This window comes from Dysidea avara, chromosome 1 (assembly GCF_963678975.1).
Source record: "Dysidea avara chromosome 1, odDysAvar1.4, whole genome shotgun sequence".
Classification (NCBI taxonomy): Eukaryota; Metazoa; Porifera; class Demospongiae; order Dictyoceratida; family Dysideidae; genus Dysidea; species Dysidea avara.
In genome coordinates, this window is record NC_089272.1 from 25,250,516 (window position 1) to 25,268,212 (window position 17,697).

The window sequence follows — 17,697 nt, forward strand, 5'->3', positions numbered from 1 at the left end:
AAAGGGCTTTCTGAATGCTAAACTAGTTACTGCTATGTAATCACAGGATAAATAATGAATAGAATGTTTAGTTCACAGCAATAATGAATGACCATGCGGGAAGAGAATCTGCATGTGGGCGGGAAATGGGAAACAATGAATATTCTTGGAGTGGCCTTAGATGCAACCACAGGTGCATGCCTTGGGTTCCTTTGTGCATTCCGAACATTCGTTGTCCTGCCATCACTTCAATATTTGCTCAATCACTTCAAGATTCACATCATTGATTTCAATTTCACCACACATCATTACCCTACAGTCTTAATTTCAGCACCAAACGAAGTTTCAGTTGTCCTCAGTCAACCTAGGGGCCAAATACAAAACTCATATTGTTGTTTTCCGCAATACTCACTTGGCATGTAGGGAAATGTGTCAATAAACTATTCTAAAAGTGTCGTTGAGATAGTTACAAATGTTTTCGAGAACGGGCAAGTGTGAGATTCGCTCCCACATAATTTGCTTTCTAAGGCACAGCTTGGGAATAGACCATTTAACCAGAAGCCATGGAATATTATTTGGATAATCAATTAGCTATTGCATAATCACTGGAGACTACTATGGCAGATAGATCGCCTCCTTGAAAAATGCTATTATTTGGCCTATGGCTTTGCCACAGATCTATGGAACTAGTTTCATTGATGCAGTTATGGCCTAGGGATAACTGACAAGGTCAATCAGAGCCTTGCTCATGGGTGCACTCACTCAGTGGCAATAATTTGTAGCATGGTAATAAACACTTCTTTATTACTCTGATAAAGCATTTTGAAGCATTGCAAATGCTGTTTTACATCAGTAAGGGAAACCACTGAATACATAACAGCAGTGTAGTCAATGCTTGCAGCACTGTGATCATTTTGATATGCAAACTAGTCATCGAGTACCTGTAGTTCATCTTACACTATGATTTTTGATAAAATTCAACCTTTATTACTATACTGACACTCACATTAGCATTGCCACAGACCACACAGGATAGCAGTTTAAACCAAAATCAATTATAACAGTAAGCTACAGACCCTGGCAAAGTATCTAGTATCAGGGCAAAGTATCTAGTAACAGAATGATAGTATAGCATTGTTTAACCTTTACTACACCGTCATTAAGGATTGATTATGGCTTGTATAGGACTGGATACTGATACAATAGGATCTTTTCAGCAAGCGCTTCTGTGATTAACAGGCTTATTCTTCACCACAACATGTATTACATTTGTGAAGCCATATCTTTACCTATGAACATGCTATTTTCACTCTGTTTGTGCCAGTTGGTAGTTCTATAGGTGGTAAACCCTGTGTCCAAATTTCATTTCAATCCAAGGAACTGTAAGTCTGTGAGACACTTTGAAAAACATACAAATTTGTATGGGAACCGATGTGTGGTTTAGAAAATATGTACTCCAGACATTGTCAGTCCTTAATTAAATTCCTCGTGCCTTTAAATAAGTCTATTTAAAAAATGACGGAGAACACAACTGCGGTCACCGGTTATTTAACTGGGCTGTAAATAGTAAGTGTAGTTAATATAATCAGTGCATGTAGCTATAAAAGAAGTATGCAAAAAACTATACATGCCATCATTCAAGAATAGCTAGTTTTGAAATTTGAATTTAGTCGCCCCCACGTAATTTGTCCTCTAAGGGCACGGCTAGGCCTGCACCTATTATGCCGGAATAATCTTGAGAATAATAGGTCACCAATTTCGTGAGAATAATTCCGGAATAATAGGATGGTTACAGGCATAATTTTATAATAATCGGTGGAATTATTATTATGATAATTGCAAAACATCGCAAGCGAGTATGTAAGTGCAATATATGTACAAAATTAATTAATATTAAGTAAGTAAGTAAAAGAGTCAATTGAAGTAGCGTTAACTATTTCAGTTGGTAATTTGTTCCATAATGCAATGGTGGCTGGGAAAAAGCTAAACTTGTATGGATCAATCCGTGTAAAGGGTACAGTAAGTTTGTAATCATGACCTCTAGTAATTCCTGGATTGTAGTTGATATAGTTAGGTAGTTTTAAGTCTATTATATGGTGGGTAATTTTATACATCATTTGTAATCTGAGAGTATCTCTACGGCTGTTCCATCTTAGTGTATTTATCATCTCAGTAACACTACTCGTATATCGGTAATCGCCATTTACAAATCTTGCTGCTCGTCGCTGTACTGATTCCAGTTTATCGATGTTACATTTAGTATGGGGGGCCCAGGAACAAGCAGCATATTCTAAAATTGGTCGAACATACATTAGATAAGCATCAGATTTCATTTCACATTTACATGAAGACAAGTTCCTCTTTAAGAAAGCTAGAGCACTGTTTGCTTTTTTACACACCGAGTCAATATGCTTGTTAAAATTTAGCTTGGAATCGATGACAATTCCCAAATATTTAGCTTCATTTACATTTTCAAGAAAGTGATTATACAATGTATAGGAGAAAGCAAATATATTTCTTAGTGATGTCTGTATTACTTAGCACTTATCGACATTGAAGATCATCATCCACTTCTTGGCCCACTGCTCTAAATTGTGTAAATCATGTTGGAGAATTTCGTGGTCATTTTTGTTTTTTATTTGTCTATATAACAAACAGTCGTCAGCAAATAGACTACAACATGAAGAAATAGTATCGGGTAAATCATTTATGTAAACAAGAAATAACAATGGTCCTAATACAGTTCCTTGGGGAACACCACTTGTAACATTTCCTGTTGTAGATGTGTAACCATTACAGACCACTCGTTGACTACGTCCACTTAGGAATGAAGATATCCATTTAAAAGTTGAGCCTCTAATACCGCAATGATCTAATTTATGCAATAATAGATGATGTGGTACTTTGTCAAAAGCTTTGCAAAAGTCGAGCAGAATTACATCTGTTTGCATTTTGTTGTTTAAATTTAGTGTAAGATCGTGAATAGTACGAAGTAACTGCTGTTCAGCAGAGTGTCTTGCACGGAATCCAAATTGGTTTACAGAGAGTATGTTCAGTTTTTCTAGGTGTAACATGACATTTGAGTAAATAATATGTTCAAGCACCTTGCAACAGATACTGGTAAGCGAAATTGGACGGTAATTGCTTGGGTCGCTACGACTGCCCTTTTCATGAAGTGGAGTAACTAGTGCTGTCCTCCAATCCCCAGGGATGATACTTTGGTGTAGGGAAGCCCTGAACAAGGTAGACAAGCAAGGAGCTAATTCATTTGATAATTCCTTAAGTAGTCTAGATGGTAACCCATCTGGTCCCATTGCTTTAAATGGGTCAATATTACTAAGCAGCTGAGCAATTCCTTCATTATTTAGGGATGGGGTAAAACCGGGACGGGGACAGGGACGGGGATGGGGACAATAGGGGTAAAACCAGGATGGGGACGGGGAAAATAAGGGTAAAACCGGACAGGGACGGGGACGGGGACGGCCAACAGGAGTAAAACCGGGACGAGGACAGCCGAGGTATAGGGACCACTGTTAGAGTAAGCGATTTTCTCTGAAGGCATTGAATCTTGGATTGGATATAAGTTATGTATGGCTAAGCAAAAATATCAAGTAGCTTTGAGGTAATTTAATCTTTAAACTGTCACTTAAGGTTTGAGAGATTTTGACGTCCTTATAAGCTATAGTGCATGGCTTAGCTAAGAAAAATCAAGTAGCTTTCTAGAGTAACCTTTGAACTACCATATAGGGTTAGAGAGATTTTGACATCCTCAGCTAGCTATATAAACCCAGACCTCACACTAAGACACTCTTCAGTGGTTTTCCAAATGGATTGTGAAGTGGAAGATCAAATCATTTCGTGCCCAGATTGTAATTATTGTCTTTGTGCATACAAGATCCCCTCCGGAAGCCTGCACAGTATTAAAAATTACTTTCTAGCGATTTGAATGTATCTCTGGACTATAACCAAGTTGTAGATCACTTGGAGAATTCTGACACAACGCATAAGGAGTACATCAACACTTTGGATGCTAATTCTCCCATCCAACCTATAAAGGAGGGACAGTGTTCCTTTATGATCTAGGTCTATAGATGAAGCACAGTGGGAAGTCAAGAAAAAGAAGCTAAGGCAAGTGGAATTATTTAGCTCAAGCCGCCGTGCAAGCTGAAAATTAGTTTACTCATATGCTAGGCAAGAGTTCATAATATATTAGTGGAGGAGAGTGTCTAACTGAAATACTTCCATGGAACACACTGTGTTAAGTTACGCCTGAGTCTGATCAAAGAATAAAGACTTGACCTTATCAACACCAATTAATGCTAATCAAATATTCTCTATCACCAGTGGAGGTAGTTTTCTGTTTATATCCACAGGTATTTTCAGCATACAATGAGCCTGCCAGAATGGAGCTTTACTATCATGCTGGAATTTCTGTCCACACATTAGTTCAGTTAGCTCTTGCTTATCACACATCAGTCCAGTGCTTTAACACTGATTATGCAGATATCATTACAGCAGTGCTGCTAATTGTAGCTTGTATGGATGAACACCTAGACCTGGCCAATATTGAATTGGACAATGAAGCTGCTACAAAAATGCCGCATACAATTTCCTTTCTTTGAAAGAAGCCAATGATAAAATGTTTGATCTTTCTTCCTACTCAGGAGGTATGTTCCTGAACCATTGTTGGCAGGTTTTGATAAACCTACTTTTTGCCATTTTTGGCAACTTTCAAAGCTGCCAAAATTGGCAACTTCAGAAGCTGCCAAAATTGGCACCTTTCAAAGCTGCCAAAACTGGCAACTTCAGAAGCTGCCAAAATTGGCACCTTTCAAAGCTGCCAAAACTGGCAACTTCAGAAGCTGCCAAAATTGGCAACTTCAGAAGCTGCCAAAAGTGGCAACTTCAGAAGCTGCCAAAATTGGCAACTTCAGAAGCTGCCAAAATTGGCAACTTCAGAAGCTGCCAAAATTGGCAACTTCAGAAGCTGCCAAAAGTGGCAACTTCAGAAGCTGCCAAAATTGGCAACTTCAGAAGCTGCCAAAATTGGCAACTTCAGAAGCTGCCAAAAGTGGCAACTTCAGAAGCTGCCAAAACTGGCAACTTCAGAAGCTGCCAAAAGTGGCAACTTCAAAAGCTGCCAAAACTGGCAACTTTATAAAATATCCAAAATGGGCAAGTTCTGTAATTACCAAAATTGGCAAGTTTCATAATATCCAATGTTAGTAAGTTTATAATTACCAAAATTGGCAAATTTGAATTTCCAAAATTGGCAAGTTTGAATTTCCAAAATTTGCAAGTTTGAATTTCCAAAATTGGCAAGTTTGAATTTCCAAAATTGGCAAGTTTGATTTTCCAAAATTGGCAAGTTAGAATTTCCAAGATTCCATTATTGGCATGAAGTAGGCATGTCAATAAAAAAACATCTTATTTCTTGCCAAAAATGGAAACTCAAACCCACAATCAATGGTTACACACAGCACTATATAAGTAATACCTGATACCTTCCAATTTTGGAATAACTGTTAAGATGCTTGTGAGAGAAATTGAAGCACTTACTGGTTCCATGACAAAGTGGTGTATACTCTCCTTAGCTTGCCAAGGAAAATACGTTGCTCTATTGTTTTGCAATAATTCAGATCCCACATAATGCCAATGTTGGCAATAATGGGGGTCACAAATTATTGCCAAATTTGACAAAAAAAGGTCCTGCCAAATTTGGGCTTAAAAGAGCCAGTTTTGGAAGCTTGGTAACTTTTACATTAATTCTGTTGTTGTCACTACTTTGAAGTTGCATTTCGTAAATTGCCAACAATGGCAAAATAAAATTCTTTACATTGCCAGACTTTTCTTTTAAGGCTGTTCCAACTTTGGCAATAACCCAATAGCTGCAAAATATGGAACCCAATAGATTGACAAAAATGGCAACATGTTGGATCTACATTTGGCAAAATATGGACAATGCTGAATTTGCCAACATCTGGGATAAACCTAATTTTGCCACAATTGGCAAAAATATGATACTGAATGTTGCCAAAACTGGCAATTGGCTGTTGAACATACCTGTACTCAGAGGATCTTTATCAGTCTGAGATGGATGAAGTTAAACTTCATTGTTTTTGCTTGACTCCTTGGATTGATGGATCATATTTCCCATCCCAGGCCATGTCATGGCTTATTGCACTGTTAAAAATAAGGAGTAACTGTTACTCCCCTAGGGGAGTTCTCAGTGTAGGGAGGATTTAACACCCCTATATTTTTGTGGAGAGTAACTAACACCCCACAAAGGAGTAACAGGAACCCTTTGAAAAATCTATTGTAGGGAGTTCTAGTTACTCTGGAGAGTTCACATAAGCATGCAAGGCGTTTCCTTTACTCCATGAAATTCTGCAAATAACTCTGTATAAAATCTCAAATGATGTTAAAGACATACAGCAAAACTGTAACAAAATATTTACAATATCCAGCTTTATAATATTGGAAAGTCACTGAAAAAAAGAGATCAGTAGCAAGGCTTCATCATCAGCTAATGACACTTCACTGCCACTTCACTGGAGTTACTTCCTGCCACATGACATGTGATCAGCTGTAGTAAATAGCAGTATAGTAAAGAAATATTCAACAATCATATACTTGTTACCTTTATGGCTGAAGGTACGTCACACACAGTTGCCAACAAAGTTGTAAAAACAATTCTACCAGACCAGCAGCATCAGTAGTGTAAACTAAAAAGGCACAGTTGCTATCATGCAAAACAGCACTTTTTTGCTACCTGGAGTTCATCATTTTGTTTGTCTATTTGTTCTCTGATTTCTTGTGGCACCTGTAATATATGTTTACAAATTGATGCACAGTCACTGTATGTTAACACACTTACTGGATGTTGTAAAAATTCTATGTTCTCAGTGACATTGAGACATCTGTGCTAAAAAAGTAAATATGTGCTTACACAACTATAAACATTATCTCCTTACAGGTCAAGAACAACTTGGAAAGTTGATGAAGTCGAAGACACACAATGTACATTGTATCAAAGATTCTTGTTAACTGCAGATGATACATCTTACTAGTTAATTCCAGTGAATCTGCATGTAATTATGTAAAAAGACTGATACAGGCTACTGACCTTACCAGGCAATATCATTGTGTCCGGCTGCTAACGTCAACTGAAGGCAGACGGACATGATTATGTACGCCATGTTTAAGCTAGGTGGCTTTCCTCTCCTCCCTCAAGTCTTCAACTTCTTACACACTGACTACTAGTAGCTAGCGGTGAGCTTGGATGGGCTGAATACTGTACGTACCAGTCAGTGATACGACTGAGTCCGCCGAATTTTATTCTCTTTCCCTGAGTCTTGAACTATTCCTGCCGTGTCACAATAAGGCGCCTAAATCCTCACGAGCAGTGGTGACTTCCGTTGGAGCCAGTTTAATAAACCGGTGTGTCACACGAGACGACTCAGATATGAGCTCAAACGTACCTGAAGAAACAATGAACGAGATAGACTCTAGTGAACGTCCAGTAATTATTCACGAACAAGTAAACACTTTAGTATCACCTTTTAAGCACTACAATTCCTCAGAGAAGCAAACCGCTTTCAACTACTCAAAACGGCTCTGTTGTTAAAGAAGCCGTTTCTATGGTAATACTCTTCACTCTAAATAATGCGCTTATAATAGAAATGGTATTTAATAATTATACATACGTATTTCAATACATTCTTTGTAGGAACTATGTAATTAGAACATGAACAATGATAGTCATAGATGCACACACAGTTGTACACATGTCCATATTGTATGTACTGCCACGTGATTTAATGATATGCCTCGTGTCAATCCTACATGGCGCCGCGAGCAGCTACGACTCTATTGTAACCAGCTGATTGATTCCCTGGTGCCGGTTAGAGGCACCCGCTAAGGTGAACCCATTGTATTAGACTGTGTTTTGGGCATTTCCTCTCCGCAGCATTCCACTGAGATGCCATACACCTTCATACTTAGCGATCTCCCGAAGCTCGACCTCCAAGTGGACAGAGGCGCCGACTTCGTTGCTTGGAAGACCCAATGGAGCTCATATGTTAGTCTATCTGGACTAGGTGAGGAGTCAGCTGAAACACAAGTGCACGCATTAACACTGTGCTTCTCACGTGAGACACTTAGTATCGTCGATAATCTCGGGCTAACTACAGACCAGCGTAAAAACACGCAAGCTATTATCGCCGCTATTAAACGATACGTTGACGGCCACATCAACGAATCAGTCGAGCGTCGCAACTTTCGGAAACGGATCCAACAGCGTGGTGAAACCTTCGATGACTACCTGGTGGCTCTTCGTGAATTAGTTAAGACTTGCAGCTTTTGCTCACCCGCATGCACAGCAAAGAATATCTGGGACCAGATCATCGAAGGTATCCTAGAGGGTGACACGGTTGAACACTTGCTCCAGCGACAAGATCTTACATTAGATACTGCCATCACAACATGTAGAGCAGAAGAAGCTGCAAAGAAGCAACGCTCTGCAATTTCTCAGCCACAATGAGACACCATCCTTACCTTACGAAAACAAGGACCATATCACAAGAGAGCTGGCCTTCAGCCCACCAGTCCCGATTGTCCAGGATGTGGAGGCAAGCCGCACAAAGGAGGCCGCAGTTGCTGCCCAGCTTACTCTTCCACGTGCCACAACTGTCAGAAGGTTGGCCACTATGCACGTGTTTGCCACTCTAAACAGGTTCAGCCACCATCTCATCCTAGCCTCCCGCCATCAACAAGGCAAATTCAGGTACACACAAACACAGGCTTTGAGACGCAACCGTCTACGTTATCCACCATCAAACAGGTAGCCACCAATGACCCAGCTCCGACCATTCCTATTCACCTCACTTCACTGAATGGTTCTTGCTCGACAAACGTTCTGCCAGACTCAGGAGCAGATATCTCAGCTGCTGGCCCACCACTGTTAACTCTTCTTAACGATCATGTTCATAACCTCATCCCCTCGGATGTCATCCCTCACACTGCAAATGGCCATAAGATGTATCCCCTTGGATACTTACCTGTCACTTTCACACTCGGCAAGAGACAATGCACTAGCAATGTGCACGTCTATCCAAATATCACTGGTACTATACTTTCATGGAGAGCTTCCAAGGACTTAGGGATACTACCAGTAGAGATTTCCAACCAAATTAAAAATTTTACATTCCTTAAATTCTTTGATATGGCAAATGTTGTGCTATCTATTAGAATCATTTTAGTGCAAACTGCACCTCAATTGGTGGCTCCTACCAAAAGATACACGCAAAAGAAGTCAGCAGAGTGGTGATTTTTTGTGTATGACATTTTTAGGACTTTTCTGTACATTAGCATGGCACCAAGCACAATATTCAAAGTGCCATAAATTTGAATGTGAATCTCCTAATGACATGAAATTTTCACCACATCACCATTTAATGTAGTAAAATGCATGAGCTAGGCATGACCTCTCAAGAGTGACCACTCTTTGTAGAATGACCACTTGTAATATTTAATGTTTGAGTCAGTAATTTGCTAAGAATAGCATGAGTTCTGTAAATCAAATTACATACAGGTATACCCCACACATATTTACAGATGATTAACTAGTGACATTGTATTACAGAGTGACCTTTGACATTACAGGGCACAATTAACAATTACTTTGCAAAATATAACAATTGGATTCTGACATATATGACCACTACTCTTCAATATTGTTGTAAGGCAGCAATTTTTTGATACTACTTCACTTTATTTGCCACACCAAAAGTACAGAAGATAGTAATTATTATATAATATGATGACATCATTGTACAACAAAGAGAAACAATAAACTGTCTCTGACTAGAATTACAGTCATGCAGCTGCAACAAAATGGACAATAACAGTAGTGTGCATATCAGAACATTACAACAGGTAGTTGTGAAGCCTTACAAGGTTGGTATCAATTGCCAAACACTGCTTTTTCAAAAGTTATGCATCACCTTGCATGCTATAAAGCAATTCCGCACAACACAACAAGCTGCTCACTTTCAAACTATACTTGGATTGATGTGGATGGATGTCTTGAACGCAAGGATGGTTGTAACGCAGAATTCTGAAGTCTCCTAGTTGGTGCTGTACCTTCACACAAGACAAATTTTCGTCGTTGACCACCACAAAACATTTTTTCATCAGAAAACCGATGCCAAAATCAGAATCAGCATATCTACTTTGCCTAGGACCACTTCTTTCAGCCTTACAGGTCACAGAAACTCGCGGAAAACTCGATAACATTTGACTACAAGTGGTGCCGTAAAATCCCGTATTTTCCCATACATTACGTCGTACAGAATTTTTGTATGGGGTCCCATTGGGGAATTTTATTTCTCAAACTTTGATTTCTTGTATTTCAATAAATTCTGGATGAAATTCAATTCGGTAAAGTGCATTACGAAGTACGAAGCATTGGCTACTACATACTAGAGCAGCAGCTCGTGAAACACTTGTTGAAGGGGTGTAATTTGATTAGCAAACATATATGTGAAAAATCGGTAGGTTGGAAATCTCTACTACCAGACTGTTACCCACGCCCTAGTAATGTAGAGCTTCGCCCACAGCTGAATGTACATGCTACAACCTTCCTTCCACAGTCAAGTCAACCACAGTCGCAAACACTAATCACAGAATTCCCATCCATCTTTGATGACCAGATAAGAACCATGGATGGTGAGCAATTTCACATTAGCCTCACGCAAGATGCAAAACCCTTTTGCATTAAGACACCACGTTCAATCCCATTCGCTTACCGCGACAAGTTGAAAGATGAGTTGGACTTACTGTTGTCACAAAAGGTCATTGCTCCAGTCACTACGGTCACAGAGTGGTGTGCACCAATCGTGGTCACCTCTAAGAAGAACAGCGATCGCATCAGGATGTGTGTAGACTTATCTCACCTCAACAAGTTCGTGCGTAGAGAACGCTATCAATCGTCCACACCTGCTCAAGCTGTGGCCGATATAGCAGCAACAGATGCAAAAATATTCACTGTACTAGATGCACTGAAAGGATACCCCCAGTGTCCACTAGATGAGTCCAGTCAACTCTTAACCACGTTCATAACCCCTCAAGGTCGTTTCAAATATCTCAGGGCCCCGTAGCTATGGCCTATCATCGATTTCTGAACATTATGACCGCAGAATGGCAGAAGCTTTTGCTGGTTTACAAGGCTTCCGTCGCATAGTTGATGACATTGTTATTTATGACAATAATACTTCAGACCATGCTGCTCATGTACGACAGTTTTTACAGTGGTGCGTAGAGAAGAATATTGCAGGCTGGACTCAGCTTCACCTGACTAACTTTATATTTGTTTCATGTGCTTGTAAATATGCGTCCTTTATTTTATGCACAGAGTTATGTTGTTGTTGTTTTTTTAGAGAAGAATATTGCCCTTAACCTGGATAAATGTCAGTTCTTGCAATCAGCAGTCACTTTTGCTGGCTTTCGGTTATCTTCTGATGGATATCAAGTGGATACAACGATCACTACGGCTATTTCGCAATATCCAAAGCCAAACACCAGAACTGACCTTCGCTCCTTTTTTGGCTTAGTAAACCAATTGTCCTCAAGCACTGACGCCATAGTCGCACTCCTGACACCACTAAGACCACTTTTGAGTACTAAAAACGATTTTCTCTGGTCTAGCGATCATGATCAAGCCTTCGCAAAAGCCAAGGCGTCACTCACCAAGCCACCGGTCTTGTCATTCTTCAATCTCAATCATCCCACCCGTCTCAGCACTGATGCCAGTAGACAGGGTCTTGGATTCATCCTCCAACAGCAATCCAATAACAAGTGGACCCTCATCCAGGCTGGGTCCCGGTTCCTCACCGACACAGAATCTAGATATGCTGTTATTGAACTGGAGATGCTAGCTGTCGCACGGGCCATCCAAAAGTGCAAACTATTCCTTTCCGGCCTCCAACATTTTTGCCTCTTGACTGATCACAACCCTCTAGTCCCTATTCTCAACAGCCGCCGCTTAGATGAAATTGAGAACTCACGCCTTCAACGATTGAAGTCTCGCCTGATGTCTTATAACTTTACGGCAAAGTGGATTAAGGGAAGTGTTAATGATGGCCCTGATGCTCTATCCCGCAATCCTGTATCTAATCCTCACAATAGTGATGCCCTTGCAGAGCATGACTCGCCTAATGAACCAGCCTTATCTATTACAGAGTTGAGAGCTATCACCACTGACACCCACGAAAGCTTGAAATTGCAAGACGTCCGCTACCATGCTTCTCAGGATCCAGAATACCAACAGCTGTACAATATAATACTCAACGGCTTCCCAGATCACCGCGGCCAGCTTCCACAGTCATGTAGACCCTACTGGAATGCACGTGAGCACCATTCCATTGATGACAATTTGATCGTTTACCGATGCCGTCTACTGATACCACCTTCTATGCGTCACACCACACTGTCACATCTTCATGAATCGCACCAGGGCACTGTACGCACTAAACAACGGGCGCGCCTTACGGTTTATTGGCCAGGAATGGACAATGACATCGACAACATGCTCACTTCATGTAAAAAGTGTCAAGATCTCCTTCCCTCCAATCCTCGAGAACCTCTTGTGTGCAAAGACAAGCCAAGTAGACCATTCCAAGAGATCTGTGCAGACTTTTGTTGCTATGGTGGTCAGGACTACCTCATCGTTGCTGATTGCTTTACAGATTGGCCTGACAATTCCAATGGGCCACAACACTACCAGCTCCCCCCTTGTTAGAGTACTGAGACAATGCTTTTGTCGCACTGCCGTGCCAGATATACTGTGGTCAGATGGCGGGCCACAATTCACTTCAAAATGCTTTCACGACTTCTCCAGACAGTGGGGCTTTATCCATAAAGTGTCGTCACCATATTACCCACAAAGCAACGGCAAAGTCGAAGCCATGGTAAAATCTATGAAAAAACTCATTGCCACTTCCTGGAACAAACGTTCTCTCAATGAAGATGCGCTTTGCCGTGCACTCTTACAGTACCGAAACACCCCATCTCGCAAGGATGGATTATCACCTGCTCAAAAACTATTTGGTACACCAGTGCAAGACTCACTCCCAGCTCACCACCGCTCTTTTCTACCATGTTGGCAAAAAGCAGTCACGGAAGCAGAAACACAGGCTACAAATTCATTGGAGCAAACACAAGCATATTACAATCTCCATGCCCACACACTACCAGACATTGGAATAGGCTCACGCGTTGCACTGCAACATCCACAAACGAAAATGTGGGACATTTACGGAACTGTTGTTGACATTGGTCCTCACCGCCGCTATTTTATCAAGACTCAAAATGGCAGAATCCTGACAAGAAACCGCCTGTTCCTACGACGCAGAACTGCAACATCCTTGCTCCCATCAACAACACCAGCACCCCCTGAACAACCACAGCAAACTTTTCCACAACAAAGTACCTCAGCAGAAGTCTGTTCAAGTCCACGACATTCAACTCGCACCCACCAGGCACCCAAAAGACTTATAGAAGATCCAAACTGGCCTTAATTATCGTCAGCATTGTGCCCCTCACAAATGCTTGGGGGGAGGTGTAGGAACTATGTAATTAGAACATGAACAATGATAGTCATAGATGCACACACAGTTGTACACATGTCCATATTGTATGTACTGTCACGTGATTTAATGATATGCCTCGTGTCAATCCTACATTCTTGACTATTGAGTAACAATTCGTCCTCCTGTTTTCGTACTGTCTGTTTCCTTCACTATGCCTTGGTTAGCCTGTAAAATAAAACATGAATAAATGGCTGCCATTGAAAAGGAAGCCTAAATAATAACTTTCCTTTTTTACATTGAGTGACTAGAATTGAACTGGTTAGTTAATGGAGAAAATAACATAGTGAGACAGCTGACCTGCATGTGGCTCATTCATATGTGGCCTCAGCCATACTGGCTCACTGAGTTCACCTTAGCGGCTACTATATAGCTAGCTGGTAATGGGAACTCTTCAGTTTGGTGCCTTCACTTACTTGGAGTTCTTTTTACCCTTAGTGGGTTACTGTTACTCTCCTAGTAATCCAAACTCTCAGAGTAAAATATTTTACTCCCATAGTTACTGTTACTCCCCTGTTTTAACAGTGTGTGGAACTGAATTTCCCAGCACGCCACCTTGAAAGGCAAAATATATCATTGCTGATTGAATTGCTGCTACTGCCTGTACAGCAAACAGTATAAGAAATCAGTTTTACGAATGCAAAGGTAAATCAAAAGTTTTGTCATGCCTGTTTACCAATAAAGTCCATGGGTAATTCTGATCAGCATAGAATCAACCGGCCTCAAAGAAATCAATAACTTAATTGTCATTGTTACTCATCATTATTCTATCAAGATATTGTGGCATCGACGTCCCTAATAGCTTGGTTATAGTCCAGAGCTACATTCAAATCACTAGAAAGTAATTTTTAATACTGTGCAGGCTTCCCGGGGGATCTTGTATGCACAAAGACAATAATTACAATCTGGGCACGAAATGATTTGATCTTCCACTTCACAATCCATTTGAAAAACCACTGAAGAGTGTCTTAGTGTGGGGTCTGGGTTTATATAGCTAGCTGAGGATGTCAAAATCTCTCTAACCTTATATGGTAGTTCAAAGGTTACTCTAGAAAGCTACTTGATTTTTTTTAGCTAAGCCATGCACCAGCTTATAAGGACGTCAAAATCTCTCAAACCTTAAGGTTACGGGATAGTGAGCGACTGTCAAACAAAAATTTTATTACGTAATTAAGGCGGGCTTGGTGTTGTGTTTTGTATCAGCTGGTAACAGGCTTAAATTGTTGGGAGAATAATAGCATGCTGACTGGACAGTTACAAGGTACAAGAAAACGCACGTAACAGTACAAGATAACATAGATACAACACACTTAGCAACTGGCGCACCTGTAAGCGCATGCGTAGTTTTGCTGACTATTGGCGATATTTTCCTGAACCAAAAATCAGGACTGTCAAACTAGTTGTTAACATTTTGTATAAACAGACTACTAGTCTGGCTTCTTGTCTAGGTCCTGACGGAGCCATTTGTTAGAAATAATGTTTCTAGTGCTTGTGATATCAATTTAAAAATTAATTTTGTGACCACAGTGTCTTGCTTTAGGCCATATTGTAGTCATATTTTAGCAACTATACACATTATTCACAAATCCTCTTGTCAGTCCCTCACAAGTGATGTTATTCAAACCTTAGAATTGTTAGTAAGTTCTCATGGTTCTTCATTGGTCTGATTTTTGGTTCACAGTTTTCACTGTTTGGCATGGGGACAACTCATGTTTCCATAACAACATTTAAATTCCATGTCGATTTATGAGAAGTTAAGAATGCATAAATATTTGATAACAATGCATTAAGAAAAATCAAACCTCTAATCATGAAAAATGATCGATAGTGTACATGTGGGGTTTACAGTATCCCGTAACCTTAAGTGACAGTTTAAAGATTAAATTACCTCAAAGCTACTTGATATTTTTGCTTAGCCATACATAACTTATATCCAATCCAAGATTCAATCCCTTCAGAGAAAATAGCTTACTCTAACAGTGGTCCCTATACCTCGGCTGTCCTTGTCCCGGTTTTACCCCATCCCATTATTTATTTCGATGCTAGGCATGGCAGGGTATGTACTATCTGGCATTTATGGTATTATGGCATTGTGATCTTTGGTAAATATATACAGAGTAAAAATGTTCATTTAGTATATTTGCTTTAGAGATGTTGGTGGAGTACGTAATGTCATCTTTCTCAAGCATAGGGATTCCTGCAGAATCTCTGCGTAAAGACTTCACATGTTGAAAAAATTTCTCTTTCCTGCCATTTTGATAAGGATCATATATCGTATGGTGCATATAGTCATTATAAGCTTTTCGACATTCTTTTTGCATAAGTTTTTTCAATGTTTTGTAATATTTCCAATGGCTATCAAGATTTGTTTGTTTTGCCAAGTTGTATTGTTTCTGTTTTCTTCGACGTAATTGCTTTACTTTTCTGTTTATCCATGGTTTTTTGGGAGTGCCTGTTATTATTTTAGAGGGAACACACTCATTGAGAACTGATTTAAGTATATGGCATAATGAATTCCATAAGTCTTCAATTGGTGTGTCAATGGTATGATGGTTAATAAGTTCTTGACTTAAATTTGGATCTTACTTCATCAAAGTTAACTCTATTCCAAAGGTACACTTTTCGGTGGGGTTTCACTGGCATAGGAGATTTGATATGTATAGACACTAAAACAGTATCATGGTCGCCTATTCCAGGTTCAGTAGAGCAACTATTTGTAAGCAATGGTCTATTTGTAAAGAAAAGATCGAGGATGTTTCTATCACGAGTGGGAGAGTTTACAAGCTGTGTAAAAAAGCAATCTGCAGACATTTTCAATAAGGATTGGTTTATAGCTAATGGGTACCTGTATCTAGAGACTGATTCAGTATCCCAGTCTATGTCTGGGAGATTAAAATCACCTGCACAGCAAATAAATGAATTCGGGTTTCTAGCTGATATATTAATGATAGAATCAAACAGATTTTGTGCATAAAGTATATCTCTGTTAGGTGGTCTGTATATGCCAATAATTATCAAGGACTTATTCTCAGTTAGATGTAATTTAACTGCACACAATTCACACGATATGCTACATTCAATAATTTGGCTGTCAATTTTGTCCTTTACTGAAATAAGTACACCACCATAGCCATCGTCACGATCACGACGGTAAAGTTTGTAGCCTGATGGGATGATCTCATTATCTGTTACTGATTGATCCAACCAAGTTTCGCATGCTACAACAATATCAGGTGAATGACGTTCCAGTAGTTCCCAAAAAGCTTCTTTTTTATTAACGATGCTCTGACAATTTAGACAGATGATCTTTAAGTTTTCACTTTGTGCATTTATTTGTAGGCTTGATTGGTTATTTAGAGTAAGGTTTATAATAATACTGATTACCATTATTACCGATATTTGTTGTTCTAGGGTCAGGAAGATTGAGATGAACCTGTGGGAGCAGAGGGCTGAGGAGGACGACGTGTGAGGACGAGAATGCTACCATTACGGATGACTAGGTTTTGTTCTCCATTTGACCTTCTACGTTTCAACTCCTCGACTAACTTTTGGTGTTTTTGCCTTTCGAATTTCGTTCTATCCGGCGCAATGTAAACCTATTTATATTTATCAAATTTCCGTAATTTCCCAGAGTATGATAAAATCATGTTTCTCATAGGTGTATCAGCAAAGCAAGCTAAAAGTGGCCTCGGTTTGGAGTCATTTCTTCGACCTAGGCGTACTGTCTTGGTCAGGACTACATCAAGATTGAACACAGACGAAAAAAGTTCTTGAAGCATTGATTCATCAGAATTTGCCTCAGAGTCCTCTTCCAGATTATAAACAATTAGGTTCTTACATCTGCGTTCTCTATCAGCTAATTCGTCAAGAATAGTTAGTGTTTCACTAGTCGAAGACATTGAAATGGATGAAGCTGTGTCAGTTTGGTTAGGAGTGGTAGAAGATTCTGAGGCAGATTGAGTGGCAGGTACAGAACCTGTAGCCATAAGAGAAACTGCAGACTTTATCTCTTTCTCCAAGTTTTCATTCATAGAGCACAGGGTGTTAACTTTGGTAGTCAAATCTGAGATCT

At 39.9% G+C, this 17,697-nt stretch overlaps 1 long non-coding RNA gene across 2 annotated transcripts; it reads right to left on the minus strand.

Moving 5' to 3' along the window:
• Positions 1–6,363: 6,363 nt before the first annotated feature.
• Positions 6,364–7,647, minus strand: LOC136249237 (uncharacterized). Of its 2 annotated transcripts, XR_010698127.1 has the most exons (7): positions 7,539–7,647; positions 7,111–7,460; positions 6,954–7,064; positions 6,857–6,904; positions 6,752–6,802; positions 6,620–6,704; positions 6,364–6,565 (listed from the first exon to the last, which is right to left on the minus strand). It is a non-coding gene; the product is annotated as an uncharacterized lncRNA (long non-coding RNA). The 2 variants fall into 2 exon arrangements; XR_010698126.1 differs by having other exon boundaries at positions 7,111–7,645.
• Between the last annotated feature and the right edge of the window lie 10,050 nt (positions 7,648–17,697).